The sequence below is a fragment of the Eleutherodactylus coqui genome, chromosome 2 (assembly GCF_035609145.1).
Source record: "Eleutherodactylus coqui strain aEleCoq1 chromosome 2, aEleCoq1.hap1, whole genome shotgun sequence".
Lineage (NCBI taxonomy): Eukaryota > Metazoa > Chordata > Amphibia > Anura > Eleutherodactylidae > Eleutherodactylus > Eleutherodactylus coqui.
In genome coordinates this window covers 97,355,424-97,374,393 of record NC_089838.1, presented here as the reverse complement: position 1 = coordinate 97,374,393, position 18,970 = coordinate 97,355,424, and positions in this window count along the sequence as shown.

Below are 18,970 nucleotides of genomic sequence, written 5' to 3'. Positions count from 1 at the left end.
ACAAATAACCCATACACCAGGTATCACTTCAGAAAGTATGTCCCCAATAATTTATTGTCACCTTGGGACTGTACTGTGTGGCCTTGCGTATATGTAAGTAAATGGTGCAGGGGGAAAAAAATACTTCTATGTAAGGAATGGTCTCATTCGCCAGGTTTACAGTATCACTTATTATCGGAGCCTTTCTTCTGGATTAACCCCTTGAGTGGCACGCCCGGAAATTTTCCGGGACAAGCTCCACTGCTCATAGTGACATAGCCCGGAAGATTTCCGGGCTATGTATCACTATGGGAGCTGCAGAGCACAATGCCACAAGCTGTGGCAGTGTGCTCTGCCTGCACAGACCCACAGAGAACAAAGCAAGGGCTTTGAAAAACCAGCAGAAGATATTGCCGGCATATCGGCAATCTCCTGCTTTGTTTACAGGTTGCCATAGAGACCATCGGCTTGTCAGAAGCAAGCCGATGGTCTCTGTGGCAGGGAGAGCTTGGTGCTTGGCTATCAGAGGACAGCTAGGTACCAGCTCTTACAGCAGAGATCAGAGAAAACCTCCGATCTCTGCTGTGTTAACCCTTTACATGCTGCAGTCTATGTGACTGCAGCATGTAAAGGGCTGTCACTGCAGCATGTAAAGAGCTGTCACCATCGGACCCCCGGAATGTGATCAGGGGGTCCTGATGGGTCCCTGTGGAAGTCCCCTAAAGGGACAAAAAAAAAAAAAAAGTTAAAAAATTATAAAACAGATAAAAATTATAAAAACACTTGTCTCCCTTTACTTTGTAAAAAATCAAAAATACAATCACACATGTGGTATCCGTGTGTGTCGTAATGACCCAGAGAAGGAAGTTAATACATTATTTAACCCCTTAATGACATGGCCCCTTTTTTTCTTTTTTCCCATTTCTTTTTTTCCTCCCCCCTGTTTAAAAAATCACAACTTGTCCCGCAAAAAACAAGCCCTTATATGGCCATGTCAATGGAAAAATGAAAAAGCTATGGCTCTTGAGACGCAACTGCAAAATTAGTTGAAATTCAATGATTAGACCATTTTAAAAAACCTGCCCTGGTGGGCACGACAGGGTGGTAGGAAACCCGCCACTCAAGGGGTTAAGTGTTATACAGACAAGGAGAGAAGACGCTTAACACTTAACTTACTGTATTTAAACGCCCCAGGCTAATGTATGCACAAAACTATTCTATGCTAATAATTGCAGTATGCTTAAAGTTCATAATTCCAATATTAGAAAAAGAAGGAGGGAAAATATGGCATCCATCGGTGAAAAGCGCTGCTAACTAAAAAGGCCATAAAAGCTTGCCATGCATTGCCAAAAAAAAAACCTTCATTACTCTCAGGCCTTTTGGGATAATGTCCTATGCTCTGCAATTGTTCCAGAGGAAAGAGAAAAAAATACGATGTAGAAGCCAATTATCCTCATTTTAGGGGAATTTTTTTTTTTGCCTGACTCCAAATCTTGCACTCAAGAAAAACATCCAGGCCCCTCCTGTGTGTCTTCATTGTATGGGGCATCTTCAGCAATAATAAATGCTGCAATCTTCCCATCACAGCAAAAGAGGGCTCAAAACTGGAACTTGTAGTAGAGTTTGATGGGTAAGAGTTTTTTATGTTGCCGACACAGACCTTTCTCTATCGTTTTAGTTGACCAGACAACCCCTTTTAATTATGTTTGAAGTGTGAAAAATACAGATATAGAATAAAATTAGGAAGGCGCAAATACTTTTTTCACGGAGCTATGACTACAAAGAATTGTCTGCTTATTTTTCCACATTGTTTATTGTAATATTAATTGGCAATGTAAATGGCTTGCCCATATAAACAGCCCCTGTGCCCTACTAAGCAATATTTTTCCTTTATGTTTCCTATGCAAACAATTGTCCAGAATACTGTAATTGAGTTCAAAACATATTTAAGTATTACCAAGGGGTTAATATTGCTGTTTCCATTGCTTTAATTCAATGTCTCCCAACTAGCATCACGATCAGAGAAGCAGAGAAATTAATTACTGCAATTAATTTATAAAACAAAGCTGCCGAATTATTGAAATATAGATTTTTCTATACTAATGAATTAACAAATTAAAAGTCATAAGAACAAACCCACTTCAATGGCTCATTAACCTGAATTTGCTGATGCAGATTCTTTTTCTTAATTACACGTTTCCCGCAACAACAAGACATCCCTAATTGTGAGCTTGTGTTCATACAGTAGAATTTCAGTGCAGTTTTCATGCATAGTGCTCTTTCACACAAGTGTCGTTTTAGTGCTCAGATAGCCACGATAAAGTCGCGCTAAAACAGCGTGGCTATCTGAGCAATAAATCAGGTGAACAAATAGCAGCCAGGAGCAATTTGTGGATGCTGTTAGCAAGTATGCTGCTCACCCTCCCTCCCCTCCCGCCTCCTCCCTTTGCCGGCCGGCTCCCATAGAAGTCTATGGGAGCCACCAGTGCTGTGCCATCAAAAGATAAGACATGCCCTAGCTTTTGACAAGTGATTTTTGAAATTTTGCATCTGAAAGAATACGAAGAAAACCATGGGTTCTTTTAGATGCAACTTTTTGATGCACCTACTCAGAATCAAAACACCACTCGTGTGAAAGAGCCCTTGGTTTGTCCTTTAAACTGGGGCTGATTTCCAAAAAATAGAAGAATTATAGCTGTCCTTTATACCATTCCTTCCATTTAAGGTTGTCAAGGTTAGAAAACCCATTTATGACTATTCCATTAAATAGTTAACAGTGAACTTCTGCTGTTCAGGACAATCATCTATTGAGGATCTTTTACGGAGTCTATCACTGTTTTACCATCATTGAGATTGGTGCTCATTTGCCTCAGCCTTCAAAAAGGCCGATCAGACTCCATTGGAGGATGAACAGTCATTTGTATGATTATTCATCCTCTTTTAACTTTAATCGCACATGATCACAAGATTATTTTTTACGCTGGGCAAAAGATGCATTCAGCTAACGAATGTGTTAATTAGCTGATCACTGCCTAGTTTACACCAGATGATGATTGGGTAAATGAGTATTCTAATGAACCCAACTATCAAAAATGAACACAACAGAATATATTCACACTTAGGCATCTTTTCCATGAGCGTATATCGGCCCGCCGTTTTCACAGCCAGCTGATATATGCTGTGATCTGATGCATTGGATTCCAATGCATCAGATCACATGGCCGTATTCCCATGACGTAAAAGCGCCTGGCCGGGCCAATATAGCGCTGGGTGTTTTTACAGCGGGCCCAAAAGATAGTCCTGGAACTATTTTTGGGGACGGAATACGTCCAGCCGCTGTATGGGCTCCCATGGGAGCCAATGACAGTTGCCAGAGAAGGGAGGTGGGAGGGTGTTCAGCAGCGTGACTGCTAAACTCCCTACCTCCTCTCTCCTCCTCTCTGGCTGATTCCAGTGGGAGGGGCGGGATGGTGCCGAAGCTAAGCTCCCGCCCCCTCCCCACCCCTTGTACGCAGCAAGCAATGATAGGAGGCGTGATGGTGTGGCGCTTAGCTCTGCCCGTCCTGCCTCTTCCCATTGGAATCAACCGGAGGGGAGGAGAGAACAGGTGAGCAGGCGAGGGGGAGGCAAGGGGAAGGCTCAACGGCATGGCAGCCTTCAACATATATACGCCAGGACCCATGCCGTGTGAACAGGCGCAGAAACGTTAGATTTGTGCGCCCATTCACAAGCTTTTACACCCCAGATGGTAGCGTATATAAGCCGGCCGTGAATACGGCGGTCGATATACGCTCGTGGAAATGAAGCCTAAGCACAATGGGTGTGGAAAATCTGCACCATAATTGGAGTCTAATTCTATGCCAATTATGTTCAGTACAGAGCATAACATAGATTTTGGTGTGGTTATGCAGCAGATTTCATCCCTTTATTTTAAAAGGTGAAATCTACTGCGCATCCGCATAAAAAACTGAGTCAAAATCCACACTAATTGGTGCTGATTTTGGTGGGGATCTGAACCAAAATCCACTATGTGTGAATGTACCCTAAAAGGAGATTTGCCAAGTTTAAAAGTTATATTAACGGGGGTTAAGAATGGGCATTGAGAAGGCACCAAAGATCCACAAATATATGAAGTGGCCTTCAAACATCTATGCTACTTCTCTATTGCTGAATTCAAACAGTCCAACTAAAATGAATGAAGCAGCATTGGGCATGCTCAACTCTTGCATTCATTTGGTAAAACATGGGACCACATTTTTGTGATCAAGGGTCAGACTCCCCACCCCAGTCAAAAAGTTAGTAGGGGAAACTTTCAAACTAGCCTGTTAGGAGCTACTTCTGTTTTTAACTAATAAAACTGTTCAAACTGCACCAAACTAGAGTGCCTGAACATGATTTAATATTAATATTACATTAGAATATGCGCTGTTCTCATTTTCTACCACCTAAACTGCATTTTTAAATGTCACAAGAACATTACCTAGTGATTAAGAGGCACTGCCTTTAAAATAATGCCTACTAACTATATTACTCACTTTATCATTGTGATATAGCGTTTGAATATAGCAAGAGTTCTTGCATTCAATTACTGTTTTCTGATTATTGGATCATAAATTCATTCTCTTAAAGATGACATAAATCTTGTTATTACAATGTTGCTACTGAGGGGGCTTGTAATTAAAACAGTTAACTTTTTTTAACATCCATATTTTATGATACTAATCACTATGTGTCAACTAGAGTACTTGGCCTGAAAAATATGTTTTTGTCAAGAAAAAGATATAGTCTAAAGCTTACATATCATTATCAGAATAATGATGTTCTTACTTTTCATTGACATTCTCTGAAATGTAAAAGCTGTATAATGGTTCATAATAATTAGAGCATTTCTATTAAAATGAAAGGCTACCAAAAATGTTCCCAAACTCGATAGAAGGTACATTAGCTGCCAAATGAAAGCCCTCAGCAGTACTGATCCCTGTTATTTACAGTGTGTCAATAAGGAAGGGTCACCGATATGTGACCTGAAATGGAAATTAAACCATCATGTTAAATCCAAGTGGAATCATCATATTTTCATGATAAGTGGTGGTCTCAATTGTTGGGCCTCCAGTGATCAGTGTTCCATGACCTGTCCTACTCGTATGTCACAAAACCTTATGGCAAGGAAAACCACCTTTCTTTTTTTTATAGTAGTTCCCACTGTAAGCCAATAATACACTTATCTCATTGACTGGTTCTTATTTGCACATTCACCTTTCCATTCCTTCTCCATTAACTTCTGTGTAAGAAAGAGGATTAACAAATACTTTCGTTCACAACATTTCCTCACCCAATTCTACCAAAACATTCACAGGTGCATTAATGATTTTGGTCAACTTGTACCTGTTGCAAGGGGATCACTTAAAACACTGCCATTATTCCAATCATTTCTGCCACTGTCTTCATCATCTGCACATTACTAGGACACATGGAAGCAGGTTATTTGGTCTTGAGTCTTGTATTGTAATCAAGGAAATTTGATACATAAGGAGAATAATAAGCTACATGCAAGGGTGGCCTGAGTGTTTGGGCCATTGTCTTGCACAACAGCCCAGAGCATTAGGTATGTTAAAATATAAAATGTACTATATATTTTATAAGTGTTCGAGCTTCATTTTAATCTATGCCACTGCAAATATCCTTCTTTCCATCAGGTTGACTGCAACCATCATGAGGGGAAATTTCTGAATCTTTATGTGGTAAGCTTCCCTAGTGAACACCATATTGTAGTTGAGTAATCTAATATCTGCATTGTCCCATGGCTGTAGGCTGCAATGGTGTTAATTACAGTGGCGTTTCATCTATATGGATATAACATCATGTGGCCATTAGATGATATGGTCTTGTTATAATGCAGGCAAAATAGCTGCAGGCAAGGTAACTGCTACCTAATCCATATAAAATCAAGCAATTCCTAGAAAGCAGAGCAAAAAATAATAGCAATTAAATGGGTTGTCCCATCAAAGTCAATCCCTTTCAGTATGTGGACTTACAATTCACTGACTAGATGCTAAAAAACTAATTTTTATTAATGAATATGTAAAAACAGGGATGTAAGCACCAATCCATGGACAAACCAAAACAAACAAAAGGGTTATTGTTGGTGACACCAACCCCTGATTACTATGTACGTAATGATCAAGCCTATATTTAATGATTAGTGAAGAGGGATCAATAATGACTATTCAGTCCAATGGTTATTGGTAGGTTGAGCCTTAGTGCCAATAGGGTCTATGGGTATTGCCCAATTGACTAATAACACTTATGGGCCAACGCATTTCAATAGAGGTATGATCATCAGGGACCTAAATCACTTCATGTAGTGTTAGAGAAATCTCCTGGTGGTGATGTTCCACAAAAGTGAGTGGATATCATCCACCTAGTACAGGATAGATGGTAATCCTTAATCCTTGATGCTAAAATGGACCCTACCCTCATATGACTGTAGGGTGGGAACCCTTGTGATATTGCTTCACTACCCGAAACAGGATTTGAAGGGGATTGTGAATGAGTTAATCAGACCCTCAATCCCAATAAACTCCTGTATCACTGGTCCTAACAGACTTCTTAGAACGGAGATTGATGCTAACTACCGTCTAATCAATCCACACCTCGCTTTCTAACTTTACTGGTGTGGTTCTTTCTCCCCCCACAGGAAAGGAAAATTTTTTTTGTCCTCTATACAGAGTATACCACAATCGCTAAAATCTGGCATCAACAGGTTGTTGCTATAAGAGATGATATAGAGAGTATCTCAGAATGCCCAAATCATCAGAGAATGGAAAATCATAAAAATTAATAGATAACCAACAACTCGATGGTGGATTGTTAGTGCAGGGATTGGGGTCATCAACAATAACCCTTTTGTTTGTGTTGGTTTGTCCATGGATGGGTGCTTACATTCCTATTTTTAGATATTCAATAATAAAAATGTGTTTTTTAGTGTCTAGTCAGTGAATTATAAGTCTTCATAAAGTTAGGCTGCTACTGCCTCAGTGGCAGCTTTCAGTATGTGGCAACTCGGGCAAACAGTTGATTGCCCAAGGTCCCACTCCCAGCAGCCCTGGCAAACAGCTGATTTCGGCAGAAAAAGCTGCAGCCAGTCAGGCGATATAGCATTACAGGACCATCATTCAGATGAAATACCATTCTTTAATATAAGGTGACTCAAAGTCTGCCAGAATGAGAGCCACTGTCTCAGAGCAGCTATCCAATTAAGTGGTCTTAGTTGGAGACCCTGCTGTGGGATATTTATATCCTTCAAGAGGGCACAAGAACAGGGGTTAAGTTCTTGGCTTAACCCCTTTATCTAAGTGAGAAAACAAAACAAACCTATATCATTTATGGTAAGGGATCTATGACCTATAGTACCCTGGGCCCATGCGAATATCGGTCCATCCCTGCCCACATGAAAAGATAATTGACCACCTATTTTTAAAAGTAATGCAAGGCTTGCAACGAAAATCGAAAGATTACAAATTATGCCCACTGACTTACCTGTCGTCAAAATATTAACAGGGTTTTTTCCGTGTCACTGTGCCACCAGCACTGATTAGTTGCAGATGCAGTGACAAGTCCAGTGTGTCATCACAACATCAGCGTCGGACCCGCTAGTACATATACAGTGTCATTCGGTGCTGGAGGCCGAGGGAGAAACATCTCCCATCTGTTTGTGTGCTGATTGGCTAGCAGGCTGTATCTCATCCCAGCCTCTCTATAGGCAACTTTTTAAGATATTTATTCCAGCTCTTCTGTGCAGCAGATACCACTTGTACTCTTGTGTTACATTTGTATGATGGTCCTGTGAGAGTTGGTGTGACTTAGCCCTGGAGCTCTGTTCACTTCTCTGTGCATTTCATATTATACTTTGGATTATGGATTACTACTAGAGATGAGCGAACGTACTCGTCCGAGCTTGATCCTCGTTCGAGTATTAGCGTGTTCGAGATGCTCGTTACTCGAGACGAGTACCACGCGATGTTCGAGTTACTTTCACTTTCATCTCTGAGACGTTAGCGCGCTTTTCTGGCCAATAGAAAGACAGGGAAGGCATTACAACTTCCCCCTGCGACGTTCAAGCCCTATACCACCCCCCTGCAGTGAGTGGCTGGCGAGATCAGGTGTCACCCGAGTATATAAATCGGCCCCTCCCGCGGCTCGCCACAGATGCATTCTGACAGAGATCAGGGAAAGTGCTGCTGATGCCGGAGCTGCTATAGGGAGAGCGTTAGGAGTGATTTTAGGCTTCAAGAACCCTAAGGGTCCTTCTTAGGGCCACATCTGACTGTGTGCAGTACTGTTGAGGCTGCTTTTTGCAGTGTTGCACATTTTTTATTTTTTTTTTGTATATCGGCCGTGCAGGGCATTGCGTCCAGAGCATTGCGTCCTGCAGTAATTTTACATAGTCCACGGCCAGTAGTGGTGGTGAGGCAGGGACAGTGAAAGACATATCCAGTCTATATACGCAGTGGGCTTTTCCAAAAAAATTTGGGAAAAAAAATCTATTTGGGCTGCCTGTGACCGTCCTGACTGTACTGCGTCTCTGCTGGGGGTAGTTGTCCTAATTCATACGCAGCCAGCTAAGTGTTACAGCAGGCTTGCGCAAAATTCTTTCCTGCCTCTGCGTTGCCTCTTACATCACCGCTGTCATCCTGTCCAGAGTGAAACAGTCTGCAGTAATTTTACATAGTCCACGGCCAGTAGTGGTGGTGAGGCAGGGACAATGAAAGACATATCCAGTCTATATACGCAGTGGGCTTTTCCAAAAAAATTTGGGAAAAAAAATCTATTTGGGATGCCTGTGACCGTCCTGACTGTACTGCGTCTCTGCTAGGGGTAGTTGTCCTAATTCATACGCAGCCAGCTAAGTGTTACAGCAGGCTTGCGCAAAATTCTTTCCTGCCTCTGCTGTGCGTTCCGTAAGCGAAGTCAGCCTCCAACCACAGGCCAATAAGCGGCACATTTAATTACAGCGTTCTGTTTCTGCACTACTGGTAATACAGCATGCTGAGGGGTAGGGGTAGGCCTTGAGGACGTGGACGCGGGCGAGGACGTGGAGGCCCAAGTCAGGGTGTGGGCACAGGCCGAGCTCCTGATCCAGGTGTATCGCAGCCGACTGCTGCGGGATTAGGAGAGAGGCACGTTTCTGGAGTCCCCAAATTCATCTCACAATTAATTGGTCCACGCGGTAGACCTTTATTAGAAAATGAGCAGTGTGAGCAGGTCCTGTCGTGGATGGCAGAAAGTGCATCCAGCAATCTATCGACCACCCAGAATTCTGCGCCGTCCACTGCTGCAACTCTGAATCCTCTGGCTGCTGCTCCTCCTTCCTCCCTGCCTCCTCACTCCATTACAATGACACATTCTGAGGAGCAGGCAGACTCCCAGGAACTGTTCTCGGGCCCCTGCCCAGAATGGGCAGCAATGGTTCCGAATCCTCTCCCACTGGAGGAGTTTGTCGTGACCGATGCCCAACCTTTGGAAAGTTCCCGTGGTCCGGGGGATGAGGCTGGGGACTTCCGGCAACTGTCTCAAGAGCTTTCAGTGGGTGAGGAGGACGATGACGATGAGACATAGTTGTCTATCACTCAGGTAGTAGTAATTGGAGTAAGTCCGAGGGAGGAGCGCACAGAGGATTCGGAGGAAGAGCAGCAGGACGATGAGGTGACTGACCCCACCTGCATTGCTACGCCTAATGAGGACAGGTCTTCAGAGGGGGAGGCAAGTGCAGCAGCAGGGCAGGTTGGAAGAGGCAGTGCGGTGGCCAGGGGTAGAGGCAGGGCCAGACCGAATAATCCACCAACTGTTTCCCAAAGCGCCCCCTCGCGCCATGCCACCCTGCAGAGGCCGAGGTGCTCAAAGGTCTGGCAGTTTTTCACTGAGAGTGCAGACGACCGACAAACAGTGGTGTGCAACCTTTGTCGCGCCAAGATCAGCCGGGGAGCCACCACCACCAGCATGCGCAGACATATGATGGTCAAGCACCCCACAAGGTGGGACTAAGGCCGTTTACCGCCTCCGGTTTGCACCGCAGCCTCTCCCCCTGTGCCCCAACCTGCCACTGAGATCCAACCCCCCTCTCAGGACACAGGCACTACCGTCTCCTGGCCTGCACCCACACCCTCAACTCCGCTGACCTCGGCCCCATCCACCAATGTCTCTTAGCGCAAGTCCAGCCGTCACTAGCGCAAGTGTTTTAGCGCAAGCGCAAGTACGCCGCCACGCACCCGCACGCTCAAGCGTTAAACGTGCACATAGCCAAATTTATCAGCCTGGAGATGCTGCCGCATAGGGTTGTGGAAACGGAGGCTTTCAAAAGTATGATGGCGGCGGCGGCCCCGCGCTACTCAGTTCCCAGTCGCCACTACTTTTCCCGATGTGCCGTCCCAGCCCTGCACGACCACGTCTCCCGCAACATTGTACGCGTCCTCACCAACGCGGTTACTGCCAAGGTCCACTTAACAACGGACACGTGGACAAGCACAGGCAGGCAGGGCCACTATATCTCCCTGTCGGCACATTGGGTGAATTTAGTGGAGGCTGGGACAGAGTCAAAGCCTGGGACCGCTCACGTCCTACCCACCCCTAGAATTGCGGACCCCAGCTCGGTGGTGGTATCTGCGGCGGTGTATGCTTCCTCCACTAAACCACCCCCTCCTCCTCCTACGCAACCTCTGTCTCGCAATCAAGATGTGTCAGCAGCAGCACGTCGCCAGCAGTCGGTGTCGCGCGGCGTGGCAGCACAGCGGTGGGCAAGCGTCAGCAGACCGTGCTGAAACTACTCAGCTTAGGAGAGAAGAGGCACACAGCCCATGAACTGCTGCATGGTCTGACAGAGCAGACCGACCGCTGGCTTGCGCCGCTGGGCCTCCAACCGGGCATGGTCGTGTGTGACAACGGCCGTAACCTGGTGGTGGCTCTGCAGCTTGGCAGCCTCACGCACGTGCCATGCCTGGCCAGCGTCTTTAATTTGGTGGCTCAGCGCTTTCTGAAAAGCTACCCACGCTTGTCAGACCTGCTCGGAAAGGTGCGCCGCCTCTGCGCACATTACCGCAAGTCCCACACGGACGCTGCCACCCTGCGCACCCTGCAACATCGGATTCATCTGCCAGTGCACCGACTGCTGTGCGACGTGCCCACACGGTGGAACTCTACGCTCCACATGTTGGCCAGGCTCTATGAGCAGCGTAGAGCTATAGTGGAATACTAACTCCAACATGGGCGGCGCAGTGGGAGTCAGCCTCCTCACTTCTTTACAGAAGAGTGGGCCTGGTTGGCAGACATCTGCCAGGTCCTTGGAAACTTTGAGGAGTCTACCCAGATGGTGAGCGGCGATGCTGCAATCATTAGCGTCACCATTCCTCTGCTATGCCTCTTGAGAAGTTCCCTACAAAGCATAAAGGCAGACGCTTTGCGCTCGGAAACAGAGCCGGGGGAAGACAGTATGTCGCTGGATAGTCTGAGCACCCTCCTGTCTATATCTCAGCGCGTTGAGGAGGAGGAGCATGAGGAGTATGAGGAGGAGGGGGAAGAGACAGCTTGGCCCACTGCTGAGGGTACACATGCTGCTTGCCTGTCATCCTTTCAGCGTGTATGGCCTGAGGAGGAGGAGGAGGATCCTGAAAGTGATCTTCCTAGTGAGGACAGCCATGTGTTGCATACAGGTACCCTGGCACACATGGCTGACTTCATGTTAGGATGCCTTTCTCGTGACCCTCGCGTTACACGCATTCTGGCCACTACGGATTACTGGGTGTACACACTGCTCGACCCACGGTATAAGGAGAACCTTTCCACTCTCATACCCGAAGAGGAAAGGGGTTCGAGAGTGATGCTATACCACAGGACCCTGGCGGACAAACTGATGGTAAAATTCCCATCCGACAGCGCTAGTGGCCGAAGGCGCAGTTCGGAGGGCCAGGTAGCAGGGGAGGCGCAGAGATCAGGCAGCATGTACAGCACAGGCAGGGGAACACTGTCTAAGGCCTTTGACAGCTTTCTGGCTCCCCAGCAAGACTGTGTCACCGCTCCCCAGTCAAGGCTGAGTCGGCGGGAGCACTGTAAAAGGATGGTGAGGGAGTACGTAGCCGATCGCACGACCGTCCTCCGTGACGCCTCTGCCCCCTACAACTACTGGGTGTCGAAGCTGGACACGTGGCCTGAACTCGCGCTGTATGCCCTGGAGGTGCTTGCTTGTCCTGCGGCTAGCGTCTTGTCAGAGAGGGTGTTTAGTGCGGCTGGGGGAATCATCACAGATAAGCGTACCCGCCTGTCAACCAACAGTGCCGACAGGCTTACACTCATCAAGATGAACAAAGCCTGGATTGCCCCAGACTTCTCTTCTCCACCAGCGGACAGCAGCGATACCTAAGCAATACGTAGGCTGCACCTGCGGATGGAAGCATTGTTCTCTATCACCATCAAAAACGTGGACCTTTTAGCTTTATCAATCTGTGTATAATATTCATCCTCATCCTCCTGCTCCTCCTCCTGAAACCTGACGTAATCACGCCAAACCGGCAATTTTTCTTAGGCCCACAAGGCTCAGTCATATAATTTTTGTAAACAATTTTTATACGTTTCAATGCTCATTAAAGCATTGAAACTTGCACCTGAACCAATTTTTATTTTAACTGGGCTGCCTCCAGGCCTAGTTACAAATTAAGCCACATTAAACAAAGCGATTAATGGGTTTCACCTGCCCTCTTGGTTGGGCATGGGCAATTTTTCTGACGTACATTAGTACTGTTGGTACACCAATTTTTTGGGGCCCTCGCCTACAGTGTAATCCAATTAATTTTTTGCCCACCTGCATTAAAGCTGACGTTACATCAGCTGTGCTGGGCACTGCAATGGGATATATTTATGTACCGCCGGTGGGTTCCAGGGAGCCACCCATGCTGTCGGTCCACATGGAGTTGTAACTGCATGTGTCCACTTCTAAAGAACCCCAGTCTGACTGGGGCATGCAGTGTGGGCCGAAGCCCACCTGCATTAAACATGACATTACCTCAGCTGTGATGGGCAATGCAATGGGATATATTTATGTACCGCCGGTGGCTTCCTGGCACCCACCCATGCTGTCGGTCCACACGGAGTTGTAACTGCATGTGTCGACTTCTAAAGAACCCCAGTCTGACTGGGGCATGCAGTGTGGGCCGAAGCCCACCTGCATTAAACATGACATTACCTCAGCTGTGATGGGCAATGCAATGGGATATATTTATGTATCGCCGGTGGCTTCCTGGCACTCACCCATGCTGTCGGTCCACACAGAGTTGTAACTGCATGTGTCCACTTCTAAAGAGCCCCAGTCTGACAGGGGCATGCAGTGTGGGCCGAAGCCCACCTGCATTAAACATGACATTACCTCAGCTGTGATGGGCAATGCAATGGGATATATTTATGTACCGAAGGTGGCTTCCTGGCACCCACCCATGCTGTCGGTCCACACGGAGTTGTAACTGCATGTGTCCACTTCTAAAGAACCTCATTATGACTGGGGCATGCAGTGTGGGCCGAAGCCCACCTGCATGAAACATGACATTACCTCAGCTGTGCTGGGCACTGCAATGGGATATATTTATGTACCGTCGGTGGGTTCCAGGGAGCCACCCATGCTGTCGGTCCACACGGAGTTGTAACTGCATGTGTCCACTTCTAAAGAACCCCAGTCTGACTGGGGCATGCAGTGTGGGCCGAAGCCCACCTGCATTAAACATGACATTACCTCAGCTGTGATGGGCACTGCAATGGGATATTATTATGTATCGCTGGTGGGTTCCAGGGAGCCACCCATGCTGTGGGTCCACGGGGACTTCACAATAGGGAGTTGTACCTCCCTGTGTCTATGAATTAAAAACCCCGGTCAGGTTGGGGCATGCAGTGTGGGCCGAATCCCACCTGCATTTAATCTGACGTTAGCTCTGCTGTCCAGGGCACTGCAATGGGATACATTTATGTACAGCCGGTGGGTTCCAGGGAGCCACCCATGCTGTGGGTGCACACGGAATTCCCATTGCGGAGTTGTACCTGCCTGTGACTATTTATAAAAAAACGTGGTCTGACTGGGGCATGCAGACACCTTGACAGAATGAATAGTGTGTGGCACATAGGTTCCCCATTACTATGCCCACGTGTGCAGCTCCTGATGGCGGTGGCACAGGATTATATTTCTCATTGCTTCTGTACAGCATTGTTGGCTATCGCCCCGCCCCTTTTAAAGAGGGTCGCTGCCTAGCCGTGCCAACCCTCTGCAGTGTGTGCCTGCGGTCCCTCCTCATGGCAGACGCACTGATAAATAGACATGAGGGTGGTGTGGCATGAGGGCAGCTGAAGGCTTCACAGGGACACTTTGGTGTGCGCTGTGGACACTGGGTCGTGGGGGGGGGGGGGTTGGGCAGCATGTAACCCAGGAGAAGTGGCAGCGGAGTAACATGCAGGCAGTGATTGTGCTTTGTTGGAGGTAGTGTGGTGCTTAGCTAAGGTATGCAATGCTAATGAGGGCTTTTCAGAAGTAACAAATTGTTGGGAGGGGGGGCACTCTTGCCGCTATTGTGGCTTAATAGTGGGACCTGGGAACTTGAGATGCAGCCCAACATGTAGCCCCTCGCCTGCCTTATCCGTTGCTGTGTTGTTCCCATCACTTTCTTGAATTGCCCAGATTTTCACAAATGGAAACCTAAGCGAGCATCGGCAATATACAAAAATGCTCGGCTCGCCCATTGACTTCAATGGGGTTCGTTACTCGAAACGAACCCTCGAACATTGCGAAAATTTCATCCCGAGTAACGAGCACCCGAGCATTTTGGTGCTCGCTCATCTCTAATTACTACTGTCAGTCCATCTTGAATTTTTTTAGCTCTGTTAATACCCTGTGCTTGTTTTCTTTTTATTAGTGTAAACTTACTCACTCTTTGCTCATATTTGCCTCTTCCCCCTTGTTTAATCCAGGGACAGGACATCTAGTCAGATACCAGCCGTGGGGTTGCCCTTTCAGGGTGGGTCTTCCGCTCTTCTATCAGGTTTACTTAGGGTAGATATATGGGGAAAACTAAGGTCTTATTTCCATTTATTTCTGCTGTTTGTACCTTCGTATTTCTCTTTTACATGCTATTCAGCCTGTCTCTGCACTAAGCCTTTGTGCCTATTTGTGAGCTATCGCTGACAAGTCTGGAAGAACGTGACACTGAGATTTTTTTTAATTATACAGCGGTCAGAAAACTGTATTAAAAAAAAGAAAAAAACAGCACTTACCTTTCAAAAGTCCCCCATCTCCAGGACTGATGCTCCATTTCCCTACCATTCCAGTTCCATTGAAGTTCCTCCAGAGGTCATGTGCCTGTCATTATCACAGCTAAAACCATCATTTGCCACGGTGGTCATGTGTACATGACTGCTGAGGAAAGTGATTGGTTGCATGGGTCATGTGAACATTGAACCCCGTGTGACCGCTTGCGGACCTGGTGGGGGGAGAATGGAGTGGCAGTGCTCTAGCTGGGGGACTTTCAAAAGGTGAATAATGTTTTTCTTTTTTTTTTATACAGCATATCTGCCCCAGTTTGATATATATAAGACCCAGCTCTTTTATCTAATCATTCTTTTAGGCATTTTTAGCTCTCTCTATTAAAAGTGATGGAAATAGGTAATTGTATGTATTTATTCCTCTCACATTAGTGCACACGTTTTACTGCATTTCTCCACCTTTGCATGATTTTCTATCATTTTCCAGATATACAGTAAGCATTAGGACTCGCTATATAAATATTTTCATGGCTTAATTCCTGAATCTGATGCCGTTAAACAATTTTAGTTGAAGCTTACACAGCGAAGCGTCCATAAAAAATGAAATTCCACTGCTACATTGCTCAAAATTATTTGCAATCCAAACCCTAGATAAGGGAATTGTTTACAATGATATCACATAACTGGTACAATAGTTTTTATTTGCAGCAGACAATAATTTGCACAATTGATTTTCCAATGGTATAATTAACACATTTTTAGCAATCACCAAAGTCCTTCTAGCAATTAGCCATCATATACAGTAGCTTTTGCTTAACTATATTTTATAAGCATTTTGGCAGAAAATTGAATTGTTTTTTTAAAAAAAACATTAATTATACTCCAAACCCAGAAGTACTGCACATTACTGGAAAGCCTTAAAAACAAGGCATTTTACTGTTCACTGCTTGTTCTAGTTTGCTATTTTTATATGTCATATGAAGCACTGTCTGTTTTATACCCTGTTGGGTGATTTGTGATGTACTTTAATTTTCTAACAAACCATGCTGGGAGTAGCAAAACAGAAAATAAGAAAACATGATAAATACTATAAAGTACTATAAACCAAAGTAAAATGTATTATTAACAGTAGCAGTCATGGTAAAGTAAGTAAAACATAAGCCCCAAAGGATATATGTATGCTTCAAAAGCACACACAAATATTCTCTCCAGTATTCAGCTATTAGATGCCTCATCAGTGTCAGTTGAATACCAAGGGGGTACATGACATATTTCATGGGTCACATGCAGAGCCACCCCATCTATGAGGCGAGTTGAGCACTTGACCTCAAACGACACCCCTTACCACATGCAGCGGGGAGTCAATTCCACTGCCTGCATTGAGGTCCCTACTGGCAATCACGGGCAGATTCCCAGTGAGCCATGCTGCTGCCTGGGGTCAGTGGGCTGCTGTCAGTTAAATTAGTTGTATCCACATATTTAAGATGCAGATACAAGTAACATAGACAATGCAAGTGTCAAAAGCCATGCTGAGCTCCCTGCTCAGTTACCCAGTGAAAAGATAAACGGTCTTGACACCTGAGACCATAAATATGGTTCCGCCCTTGGCCTATAAAAAAACTCTCAGAGGATACTTGTGTAGTGAACATCTTTTTTGTTTTTGTAGAGCTTGTTGACTACTAGATGCCTCTACAATGCAATTGAAGAGATTTTGCCCAGTTAACAGTATTTTAGAGGGGGCACAACATTGGAATACGAGAATCTGGATGGTCATACTGATAAATTGTCCCCCACCTAGATCATTCTTACCAGACTGTTAGGAAGTGTTGGGACCTGTGGAGGCATAAGGACATACACACAAGACAAATAAACTCATGATGCTCTCAACAGACCACAAGGAGAGAAGATTGTCTAATCATCCAACAAGCATGAGCATCTCTAACTGGTTCATTGGCTGCCCACCAGAGACAGATGGAACCATCATTACAGGTCCTTGTGTGTTTCAGAACTATTTCCAGGTGCTTGGCTGAAGGACATTTGGTCTCATGGCACCCATTATGAGTATTGCCTTTGGCACATACACACCATTACTTCTGTTTGCAGTGGTATCGTGAACTACATAACTGGACTGCTATGAAGTCGAACCTGGTTGTCTTCAGTGTCAAATCCAGATTTAGCTTGGACACTAATGACGGCCATGTTCGTGCCTGGAAACCTAGGGGTATGAGCCTCAATCTTGCCTTTGCTGTGGAGGAACACACTGATGGTGTGATGGTCTAAGGACCATCACATATGACAGTCAGTCACTCTTAGTAGTGGTAGGATGCACATTGACAGCTCAGTGATATGTTCAGGACATGCTGCAGCCACACGTGTTCCTCTCATGTTGGTTTCCAAGAGACATTTTCCAGCAGGATAATGCTCAGCTGCACACAGCAAGGGTGTCACAGCAATGCCTCCACAGCATTGCTACACTTCCTTGGCCTGTACAGTTGTCATATTTATCATCAATAGAATATGTATGCAGCCATTTTGGACTCCAACTTTGAAAGTCTATAGGTTTGCATCATCTAGAGGCTCAGTTACACCAAATCTGGACCAATATGCCACAGGATACCATATGAAACCTTTATGCCTCCATGCCCACCCGTTTCGCATCTTGCATCTAAGCTAGAGGCAGTACATCAGGGTACTAGTGCCTCCCATAAGTGTTCAGTTTTCCGCAATAAATTATCCTTTTTCTACGATATTGTAATCACTTATATCAATGTTACAATCACACATAGTAAGTTTTATTCACTTCCGATAACTCCAAGGTGCTTGATTGTTCAGACAATGAGCCTAGTATTGCAGGGGCACTGTATGGTTATATATTGCTACAGGGGAACAGTATGGCTATATATTGCTACAAGAGACATTATGGGTGTTATTACAGGGGACATTGTAGCTTTTTATTGCTATGAGGGGACAATATGGCTATTTATTACTACAGGGGCAGTATGGCCATTACTACAGGGAAACAGATTGGCAAGATATTACTACAGGGTGACGATACAGCTATGTATTAATACAGGAGAAACGTATGGCTATATATTGCTACAAGAGACATTATGGTTGTTATTACAAATTACATTATGACTTTTTATTACTATGATGGGACAGTATGGCTATTTATTACTACAGGGAGACAGCATGGCTTTATATTAGTTGCAGGGAACGCTATGGCTCTAGATTACTACAAGGGAACAGTATGGCTATATATTACTATAGGGGGATAGTATAACTATATATTACTACAAAGAACATTATGGCTTTTTATTACTATAAGAGGACAGTTTGGCTATTTATTACTACGGGGAAACAGTATGGCTCCTCATTTATTACAGGGGACACTGTGAATTGCACTGTTATACAGAATTTTGTGGAAACCATGTGCTGGATTATTATATATTTAGAAATTACGGATGTGAAAAAGCAAAGAGCCAAAGATATCTGTCTGGTAATCTCTGAAGAGACAAGTTGTATCCAAGAGAAGTTGTCATGTTGGTTTGAACTGGAGAGAGAAGAAAACTAAATGTGATTGTTTATTCTGCCACTGACTGCCTTTTATCAATATTGTAGTGACTGTAAGGCCTTTAGAGTGATGGCGGGTAGAAGCATTCTCGTTTGTGAACTGACCCCCATCATACCTTACTATTGTTGAGGT